General features: G+C 34.6%; 2 pseudogenes across 1 annotated transcript; both read left to right on the forward strand.

Moving 5' to 3' along the window:
• Nucleotides 1-450: 450 nt before the first annotated feature.
• On the forward strand, nt 451-2522 carry LOC149516335 (abrin-b pseudogene; annotated as a pseudogene). The gene has a single exon (XR_016345518.1). The product of XR_016345518.1 is annotated as an abrin-b pseudogene (transcript).
• A 4614-nt stretch (nt 2523-7136) lies between these two features.
• LOC149516336 (beta-galactoside-specific lectin 3-like) lies at nt 7137-9227 on the forward strand (annotated as a pseudogene).
• The last annotated feature ends 2087 nt before the right edge of the window (nt 9228-11314 follow it).

The raw sequence follows: 11314 nt of genomic DNA on the forward strand, positions 1-11314 counted from the left end.
TATAATTGAAATTTAAAAATTTTTTTATTAATAATGAATAAATAAAAATTTTAATAAAAAATTCACATTGATTAAGATGATTTAATGCTTTGAAAGCCCAATAATTTGAGTTTTTTTTCTATTGGGTCAATCACTAATTTCAGTACATACCCCGAAGGATAATTTGAGTCTACGTGAGAGGACCTCACAGGACTGCACCATAATAAACCTCACTCGAGTCATCACCCCAAGAATCATTGATCGCGATGATTTCCTGGTTTGAAAGCTCAATAATTGGAGTTTTTTTCTCTTGGGCGAATAACAAAATAGTGTGGTCCAGTAAGAATATTTATTATTTGGTAAGGACAATGATCACTTGGATTTCATGCTTTGAAGGCTCAATAATTTCATTACATACTGCCAAGGAAAATTTATTAAGAATGGCCGATTCCTATCAAGTTTAAGTGAAGAGAATCCAAGTTCTATTGTTATAAAAAGCGCTCTCCTCCCATTAGAATCACGTAAAAAGCCAAGCAATTCAAAAATCTCTCTACGTACTTAAGTCTTTCACCAAATATTCTTTCCCTAAAAATTTTCTTGTAATGTATGAAATGAAAGTTTCGTTGTATCATCAAAAAATGAAGCCGTGGGTTGTGCTGGCAGTATGGGCTTGTTGGATGTCCATGGTTGAACCACAGTGCTGCATCGCTGCGACAGAAAATGAACACAAGCTCACGATTAACAAGGTGAGATTCACCACTCAGGGTGCCACCAGAAACTCGTATCTGATGTTTATGAAGGATCTGTACAATGCATTGACAGACCTTGCAGATAGAACCGGAGACATACCTGTGTTGCCTCCCCGATCTGCGCAGCCTACTGATCCCCAACAATATCTTTATGTGGAACTCTCAAATGGGCGCCAAACCGTCACATTAGCTTTGAATGTCAGTAATGTGTATATCTTGGGTTATCAAGCAGGTGGAAGTGGAAGCTCCTACTTCTTTAGCGATGTTCCCACTGATGCACGTAATGCTCTCTTTCCAAACACTCAGAGAGAGTCTCTTCCATTTACTGGCAGATATGGGGCACTTGAAGATGCTGTAGGAGTGGGTGACAGAAGGGAAATCCCTCTGGGAATTGAAGAATTACGCCAACATATTGAGAGCATGAATTATCTCCAACCCAGTTCCTATAGTCGCCCCATCGCTAGAGCCCTTATAGTTTGTATCCAGATGGTTTCAGAAGCTGTGCGATTCAGAAACATCCAGCAAGAAATACTTGCAGTTGCAGAACCTCGTGCAGATGGAACTTATGGAATGTTTTATCCAGATGGTTTACTGATGGAGTATGAAAATAACTGGGGACACATCTCCTCTGCCATCCAATCTGCAGCAGATGGAATCTTCACAAGCGAAGTCCGTTTAGTAGATGGTGGTCAAGAATTGGTTTTGAGCACCTTGAGACAAGTGCTTTTCATTATTGCAATAATGCCATTAACATGCAGAAACACAGGAGCTAATCCGCAGCTTTTGCGGATGCCAGCATCAATATCATCATCTGGATTTTCTTCTTCGTTGCCTATGGCTATGAGATCCACTGGCCTGGAAGACAACGGTGACACTTGTGAGAGAGCGTTAGCACCAACCTCGCATATTACTGGACAAAATGGTTTGTGTGTTGATGTATTCCAGGGAAGCTACCACAATGGAAACAAAATAATCTTATGGGAATGTGGACAAAATCAGGCCAATCAATTATGGACGTTGAGAACAGATGATAACACAATTCGATCTGGTGGAAAATGCTTGACCACTTATGGATATAGCTCCGGAAACTATGTGATGATCTATGATTGTGACACCGCTGTGTCTGATGCCACCAAATGGAAAATCTTGAGCGACGGAAGCATAAGAAATCCCAGATCTGGGCTAGTCTTGACGGGAAGTAAGGATAGCTCAGGCATGATTAATCTGGTTGTAGATAACGACTTTTATGGTTCTAGGCAAGCTTGGTATGCCAGTAATAATACGAAGCCATCAGTGACCACCATTATTGGTTATAATGGTCTGTGCTTGCTGGCAAGTGGAAGTCGGGTGTGGTTGGAAAAATGTGTGAGCAACGATGCCGAACAACAGTGGGCAATATATCCAGACGGAACCATCAGGCCTCAGAAGAATCGTGATGGGTGTCTCAAGTATGCAAATGCAGGTGGGGACTTAGTTACCGCGGGAACATGCGATGGATGGATTGAGGAACGGTGGCGATTTCAGAGTGATGGCACCATTTTGCATGTGGTGACTGAACAGGTGATGGATGTGAAAGATACTAGTGCCACCCTTCCTGAGATTACGGTCAATGATTACAGCGATGAACGAGAAAGCCAAATTTGGTTTCAGGTGTAGCTGTGAAAGTGGAAGCACTACTAGCATATGCATAAGCAAGCACTAGTATCCTTTTTTGTATTGAATAAATAAATGCTGGATATAAGCATTTGTACTGAATAAATAAATGTTGAAATAAAAATAAACTGTTAAAGTCTACATATGAGTTTCTTATGGTTTTATATTGAAGTTGGATTTCTTCACTTATTAATTAATTTGTTTTAAGTTAGATGTGTAAAATGGTATTAGAACTCAAGTTATGTTCTATTGTTATTATTTGTTATTATCGTGTGCTATCCCTTTCAACTTATATGTAATGAAGCCTTTTAATGCTATATTATCTCAAATCTGATAAATATTGAGTGTTTTTTTTTTTACTTTTTTATTCAAGTTAAATCGATTGATCTATTATCAATTGCTTTTATTTCTAATGCTTGACATAACTGCTATGACCTTTTTCCTTCACAACAAGACAGTACAAAGTGCCTTCGGGGCTTATCATGATTTACTCATTAATTTTATGCATGATCTTTCAATTATAGCCTTTGGGGCTTATCATGATCATGTATTTTATGCATGATCTTTGAACTCATATATTTAAACATTTACTCTGTTTATGAGAACTATTAAAGAATGAATACTATTGAAGTTTTAGTAAGGACTCAATGGCAAGAAGTCCCTTTTTTTGAGAAAATTTCAACATCTAGAATCAGTGTAACCCATAGGAATCAATATCAATTAGCATCCTTGTTATCCCTGAAGTCCAAAGAAAGTTGAAATTAAAATATTAAATAGTTCTAACGATCTCAAACAAAGGACAGAATTAGTTATCCATTTTACATGAACAGACTACAATATCTCTAAAGCAAAGGACAAACAGATAAAAAGTCCTTTTTGGAAATAAACCTGCATACATAATGCAAAAGGCAAGGCATGTTCAAACATTAAACAGTTCACCAGCGACCATAATTGTCCACATAACAAGTAGAGTGGATCATAGGGTTAACCTTTCGCGGTGGCCTAGAGTTGAAGAAATCATACGGAGGAGGCACCAGTGGTGGAGGCTGTGGGCCCGAATGGATGATATGAAGGTGCTGATGGCCTTCCAAGCGGAGGATATCGCTCAAACGGTCGATAGCATGGCCTAGGACCACCGTATTCAGGCATAGGTGTCCTAGAAAATTGCCATTTGAATCGTCTATTCACCATTGAGGGTGTCCCTAAATTGATTATTCCATCCATCTTCTCTTTTGCTCCGTCACTTTTCTTACAAAACAAACAAAGAAACCATTTCTTGCCTTCACTGTTTGTGCTTTGCTTGTAGATGGTGAGATCAGGATGTTACCAAGTGATGTTGGCATTGCTTTTCTTCGCTGCATGTAATTCACAGTCATTATCTTGAACATGACTATGATGATGATCATCATCATCAGAATAAAAAATATATAGCATCAGAACGACAACAACAGTCTTTGTCCATTTTGGCATGTAACTTATGATCGAAACTATCAATACCTTGGGTAGCAATGCCCTGGAACATCCTGCTTAGGGGACTTTTGGTAGGGCCAAAGCTCTGCATTTTTGCCCCATTTTCAAGCTACTTTACTATAGTCATTGGGTTTATTTTTACTGAAACTTTTACCACTCCATTGGAATCATAGACGACAGACTCCACTCCTAGTTGTAAGCGATAGAGATTTCAGGAAAAACAAGTTTCGTATAAACAAACTAAAAAATAAATAAAATTAATTGTAATTTCAACCCTGCTCTTTATATCTCAACTTTTTCTTCCTTTCTTTTGCATTTTATTAATTTCATGAGTCGTTTGAAGTAAATTAATATGGAATTTATCACACTAAATGCAAAAAAGTTTAACTTATTAGTTAAAAAATTAAATCAAAATTTTGTATTTATTACTTGAAATTAAAGTCATAATATTTGATAATATAAATACGTATGTAAATATTTTAATAATGAAACGCATATCCCGTCTTAACATAATTTTGAACAGATGAAATTTATAATAAAATGAAAAAATTATTAATCATTATCATTATTCAACGATCTAGCCATATTTGGTTTCAGGTGCTGTTGTGAAACTGAGAACACTACTGGAATATGCTTGCTTTAGCATCTTTATGCTTTGATGCATACAAACTCGAAGACATGGGGGCGAGCAAATCCCAAGAACCTAAAATGCAATATGTTGTTGCTCACTGTGCGGTCCTTAGGCATAAATGGGCCTAATCCATTTTCTGTAGTGACCCAAATATTTTACTGTAACTCCGTCCAACATCGTTTATATGCAAAGCTTCCCTGTATTATTTTTCGTACCACATGGCACGGCGAGGCGCGGCGGGGCGATGCAATGCATGCACGTTTGTTGAAAACAAGCAAAACAAGCAACCACTAGGAAAACAGGCAAAGCTTCCCTGTATTATATTCGTACGGCATGGCACAGCGCGACGCGGCGATGCAAAGCGTGCACTTTTGTTGAATGGAGTAGCAGTCCAGTCGATTGTTGAGCCATTGTGGGAAAGGGGGGCTGAACTTCAGTCTTTTCCAGCCAAAGTGGGACATGCCTACTTTGAAGTTTACCACAATGCAAGTTTGCAAACCAACAAAAACATGAAAATCATGAAAATAACTTCGATAGCATGAATATCATCCAATTGTGCGGTGTCTGTGGAATTACGTACATCACAGGGCAAAATAGTGAGCACGATTATTTCACGGTTTGAAAGCTCTGAGCTTTTTCTATTGAAATCGTTATTCATTAACAACTTCCAAACCTGTCGTTCGCCAACTGTGCGGTCCGACGAGTTGTGAACCATAATTCAAATTTTAGAAGCACGTGCGATAACTGTAACAGCCACTAACGAGGTCTTGGTTTTGTCATTTTTCACTTGAGCTTCACCGGTTACAATTACATTCAACACAAATAAGTTTTAGATCCAACGATGAATAACAGAGCCACGAAATCATACGGTCTACGTGAGAGGACCTCACAGCACTGCACCATAATAAACCTCACTACAGTCATCACCCCAAGAACCATTGATCACGATGATTTCCTGGTTTGAAAGCTCAATAATTGGAAATTTTTTTCTGTTGGGCGAATAACAAAATGGTGTGGTCCAGTAAGAATATTTATTATTTGATAAGGAACAACGATTTATGTTGATTTCATGCTTTGAAGCTCAATAATTTCATTGCATACTGCCAAGGAAAATTTATTAAGAATGGCCGATTCCTATCTAGTTTAAGTGAAAAGAATGGAAATTCTATCAGTGGATTTCAGCCCTTACCAACCAAAATGAGACACGCCTACTTACAAATGCATTTTGATTTTTCTTCACAATTCCTTCTCCTTGGCCGAATCGATCACATGGGTCCATAGCGCTTAGGATTGGCAGATGGCTGGGTTGTAATTATAATATAAACTATAAACTCAAAAAAGATCTTAAAAATTAAAATCTAAAACTGCTAGAAAGTATTAAAAAATTTACACAGAAAATTTAGATAACGTGGATTTTACAAAATTAAATCTGGAAAAAGAAAAGTAATTAATTAAACTTGAAAAAATGATATAATATAATTTTTATCCTTTAATTTGATTTTATTATTGTTTATTATGTTTCATTAGGTCGTTTAATTTAAATTAAAAATTTATTGGATTTACTAAAAAAAGTAAATTTTAACAAAAAAAGCAATAATCATAATAAAATTATTGTTGAAACCTCCTTAATATTATAAATTTTTAGGAAATTTGTAGTAACTTTTCAAAAATATATAAATAAAACAATTAGAAGAGACATAAGAATTATTCCATCGTATTAATTAATTTTAAAAAAAATCAATGAAAATGAATATAGAAAAAAAAATAAAAATAAACAATATTAAGCTAGGTGAAATATGCAAAAAATAAATAAATAAATAAAAGGATAATAGTATAAATGACATGGTATAATTTTAAAAAAATTGCAAATGACAACTTTTTTAAAGAAAACTTATTAGGTTAGGAGATATTTTTAAAATTCTATCAATGTGTAGAAAGAATTTTAAAATATTTTTTTTGCTATTAAATAAAATTGACAAATGATCAACATAAAAAAAATAAAAATAAATAATAAATAAATAAAATTAAAAGTAATATATCTATATTTCAAGTGTTAATTATATTCATTGTATTCTATTTAACTTTATATCTCTTTAATTAATGCTTGCCCAAGCAGGAAACGGAGCTTTAACAGTAGCAACAGTTTCATATTTTTCTCTTTACTTCAGTCCAGTGCTTCTAGGTAATGCCACCATCTATCTTCATGGTTGATATTGATTGCCTTGAAAAGGCTTCGATTCAATTGCTGAAATATTTGGTTCATGATAATTCCCTACATGCTGCAGGCAATTATTATTCTTTGGTAATTCTTAAAAGAACTGCAATACTTCCTTGTCCCTTTGGCTATCAATTGGGTGCTGAATTCTTGGCCGAGATAGGCTTAGAGAAGTTGTTGGAGAGGTGCATTTTGTTCACATTTACAGGGAAACTAACTCTTTTACTGGTTCCTTTGACGAAAAAGGGTGTTGTTGTTGTTTCCTCTGTATTATTTCACGCCTGTCTATGAATGCTATTGGGTGGTTTGGACTTGAAAGTGGGGATTAGTCATCGCCACAACTTGGATAAAATTTACGTAAAATCTCATAAAATTCGTGAAATATTTTATTAAAAATAAATAAATAAAAAATTTAATAAAAAATCACATTGAGTAAGATGATTTAATGCTTTGAAAGCTCAATAATTTGAGTTTTTTCTATTGGGAGAATCAATAATTTCAGTACATTATAAAAGGTGCTCTCCTCTAATAAAGCAAAGCACCTGCAAAAATTTCTCTACCTACTCTAGTCTTCCACCAAATAAAATACTTCCATAAAAACTTTCTTGCACTGTGTGAAATGAAAGTTTCCCCGTATCAACAAAAAATGAAGGTTTGGGTTGTATTGGCTGTATGGTTTTTTTGGATATCCATTGTTGAACCACAGTGCTGCATCGCTGCGACAAAAAAAGAACACAACCTCAAGATTTACAAGCCGGGATTCACCACTAACGGTGCCACCAGAAACTCGCATATGAGATTTATGGCGCATCTGCGCGGAATATTAACAGTCCGTGGAGATATAAGTGGAGACATACCAGTGTTGCCTCCCCGATCTGCGCAGCCTACTGATCCCGAGCAATATCTTCTGGTGGAACTCTCAAATGGGTACCAAACCGTCACATTAGCTTTGAATATCAGTAATGTGTATATCTTGGGCTATCAACCAGGTGGAAGTGGAAGCTCCTACTTCTTTAGAGATGTTCCCATTGATGCACGTAGTGTTTTTTTCCCAAACACTCAGAGAGAGTCTCTTCCATTTACTGGCATATATAGGGCACTTGAAGATGCTGCAGGAGTGGGATAGAAGGGAAATCCCTCTGGGAATTGACGAACTACGCCAACATATTGAGAACATGAATTATCTCCAACCCAGTTCCTCTAGTCGCCCCATCGCTAGAGCCCTTATAGTTTGTATCCAGATGGTTTCAGAAGCTGTGCGATTCAGAAAATCCAGCAAGAAATACTTGCAGTTGCAGAGCCTCGTGCAGATGGAATTTATGGAATGTTTTATCCAGATGGTTTACTGATGGAGGATGAAACTAACTGGGAGCACATCTCCTCTGCCATCCAATCTGCAACAGATGGAATCTTCACAAGAGCAGTCCGTTTAGTATATGAGGGTCAAGAATTGGTTTTGAGCACCTTGAGTCAAGTGCGTTTCATTATTGCAATAATGCCATTAACATGCAGAAACACAGGAGCTAATCTGGAGCTTTTGCGCATGCCAGCATCAATATCATCATATGAGCTTTCTTCTTTGTTGCCTATGGCTATGAGATCCATTGGCCTGGAAGACAAAGGTGACACTTGTGAAAAAGCATTAGCACCAACCTTGCATATTACTGGACAAAATGGTCTCTGTGTTGATGTATACCAGGGAAGCTACCACAATGGAAACAAAATAATCTTACGGGAATGTGGACAAAATCAGGCCAATCAATTATGGACGTTGAGAAGAGATGATAACACAATTCGATCTGGTGGAAAATGCTTAACCACTTATGGATATAGCTCCGGAAACTATGTGATGATCTATGATTGTGACACCGCTGTGTCTGATGCCACCAAATGAAAAATCTTGAGCGACGGAAGCATAAGAAATCCCAGATCTGGGCTAGTCTTGACGGGAAGTAAGGATAGCTCAGGCATGATTAATCTGGTTGTAGATAACAACTTTTATGGTTGTAGGCAAGCTTGGTATGCCAGTAATAATACGAAGACATCAGTGACCACCATTATTGGTTAAAATGGTCTGTGCTTGCTGGCAAGTGGAAGTCGGGTGTGGTTGGAAAAATGTGTGAGCAACGATGCGGACCAACAGTGAGCAGTATATCCAGACGGAACCATCAGGCCTCAGAAGAATCGTGATGGTTGTCTCAAGTATGCAAATGCAGATGGGGACTTAGTTACCGTGGGAACATGCGATGGATGGATTGAGGAAAGGTGGCGATTTCAGAGTGATGGCACCATTTTGCATGTGGTGACTGAACAGGTGATGGATGTGAAAGATACTAGTGCCACCCTTACTGAGATTACGGTCCATGATTACAGCGATGAACGAGCAAGCAAAATTTGGTTTCAGGTGTAGCTGTGAAAGTGGAAGCACTACTAGCATATCCATAAGCATGCACTAGTATCCTTTGTTGTATTGACATTTAAGGGCATTAGGCTTTTAGTAGCATTCTTTTTCATATTTAGCGGCATTCGTCAAAAATTCTACTCAAAGTGTCGCATATACTTGCGTCAAGAAAAATAACGATATTTTTAAAAAATTACCACTAAGTTTTATCATAAAACGTCATTAAATATAAAAATATTTATAATATAAAATGTCACTAAATTTAGTGACGTTTATAGTAGAAAATATCGTTATATTTTGACATTTAGAGGCATTTTTAGGTATAAACGCTGCTAAATTAAGAAATTTATTTTTTAAAATTTTTTTTTAATATTAATTATTATCATTAAATAAAAATATTAAAAGAAATAAAAATAAACTTAAATTCATAAACTGAATATTATAAATACATAATTTGTTTTAGTATGGATGGAATATAAAGTTTAATATATGCAATAACATTCAAATTATTTTAGTACATTAACCAAAAATGTAAAATATATGAAATTGATAATTGCATAGATTTGGAATATTACCATTTGATGAAAGATTTTTCTCTCCTTGATCACTACCATCTTCTGTTGTTGAAGGTTTTTATGAACAACGAATCCTTTCAAGCAAGATTAAGTCGTTTCATCAAACACCATGATCTGAAAAAATAAACAAAATAAATGCCAAGATGAGATGAAAAAAAAAAAACATAATAAACTATTTCAGAATGGTTTCCTAAGGATATCTTGAATGAATCAATAAATTTATGTTAACAAGTAACAATTTTTTAGTAATTTAAAAAATATTTTGTTGAAAAAAAAATAAACCTAAAGTTTCATTCGTGTTTATAACTAAATTCAATATTCAATTTCAAGTTTTTCAGAAAAAAATCCTATTTTTTTACTTTTTGCTTTATCTTGAATTTTTCTCACTGACCAAACAAAACCAAATTCAGATTTGCAATAACAAAATAAATTGATAAAAAAAGAAAAAAATGACTAAACACTGAAAATTCTAATATTGAAATTGAGCTTACCAATAGAGCTTGAACAACGGTAGAAAAGCAACAAATCAAACAAAAAATTTAGGGATTTGACCTAATAAATTAGACATGAAGTTTAAGAATTTAATCCAAATTGCAAGAAAGTTAACTTGAAATTTGCAAAAATGAAAGGAAAAAAGATTAAAATTGGCCACAAAATGATTAAAACTTAGACAAAAAATGAGAATAAAACAACCCAAAATGAGCATAAATGAAAGAAATGAGTAGCGAAAAGAAAAGCAAAAAGGGGCTCTCGTGGGTTTGAAATTTAAGAAAAATTTAGCAGCAAAAAAGTATGATTATTGAAGGTATTTTTCGTTAAAAACGCCTCCAATATTCCCTTTTCATTATTTTTTTAAAGATTATTCAACAAAAAATACCTTTAATAATCCTCTCCATTTTTTATGAAAAGATTATTGAAGGCATTTCAGGCAAAAGACGTCTTTAATAATCTCTTTAAATTTTGATGAGAAGATTATTGAAAGCGTTTTTAACCAAAAATACCTTCAATAATCATTTTCATTCTTTATGAAGGATTATTGAAGGCGTTTAGGCAAAAAAATACCTTCAATAATCCCTTTCAATTTTTTAGAGGGGATTATTAAAGGTATTTCAAGCCAAAAAGACCTTCAATAATCTCTTTTAATTTTTTAGAGAGGATTATTGAAGGCGTTTCAGGTAAAAAATATCTTCAATAATCATCAATAAAAAAGTATTGGGGATTATTAAAGGAGTTTTTTTTATAAAAAATACCTTCAATAATCCTCTCATAAATTTCAAACCAAAAACGCCTTCAATAATCCTCTCTAATTTTTTAGAAAAAATTATTGAAGGTGTTTCATGCAAAATATTCATTTAATAATTTCCTTAAAATTTTAATAAGGAGATTACTGAAGGCATTTTTGGCCAAAAAAAAAATAAAAACGCTTTTAATAATCTCTTCTAATTTTTTAAAGAAGATTATTGAAGGCATTTTCTATAAAAAAAAAACGCTTTCAGTAATCCTTTTCATTTTTTATGAATATATTATTGAAGACGTTTCAAGCCAAAAACTCATTCAATAATCTCTTAAATTTTTATGAGTGAATTATTTAAGGCGTTTTAGTGGATAAATGCCTTTAATTTCTATCTTTAGTAGTGTTTA

Source organism: Durio zibethinus, chromosome 10 (genome assembly GCF_047325235.1).
Source record: "Durio zibethinus cultivar Kanyao isolate XHJ-2024 chromosome 10, ASM4732523v1, whole genome shotgun sequence".
NCBI classification, from domain to species: Eukaryota; Viridiplantae; Streptophyta; class Magnoliopsida; order Malvales; family Malvaceae; genus Durio; species Durio zibethinus.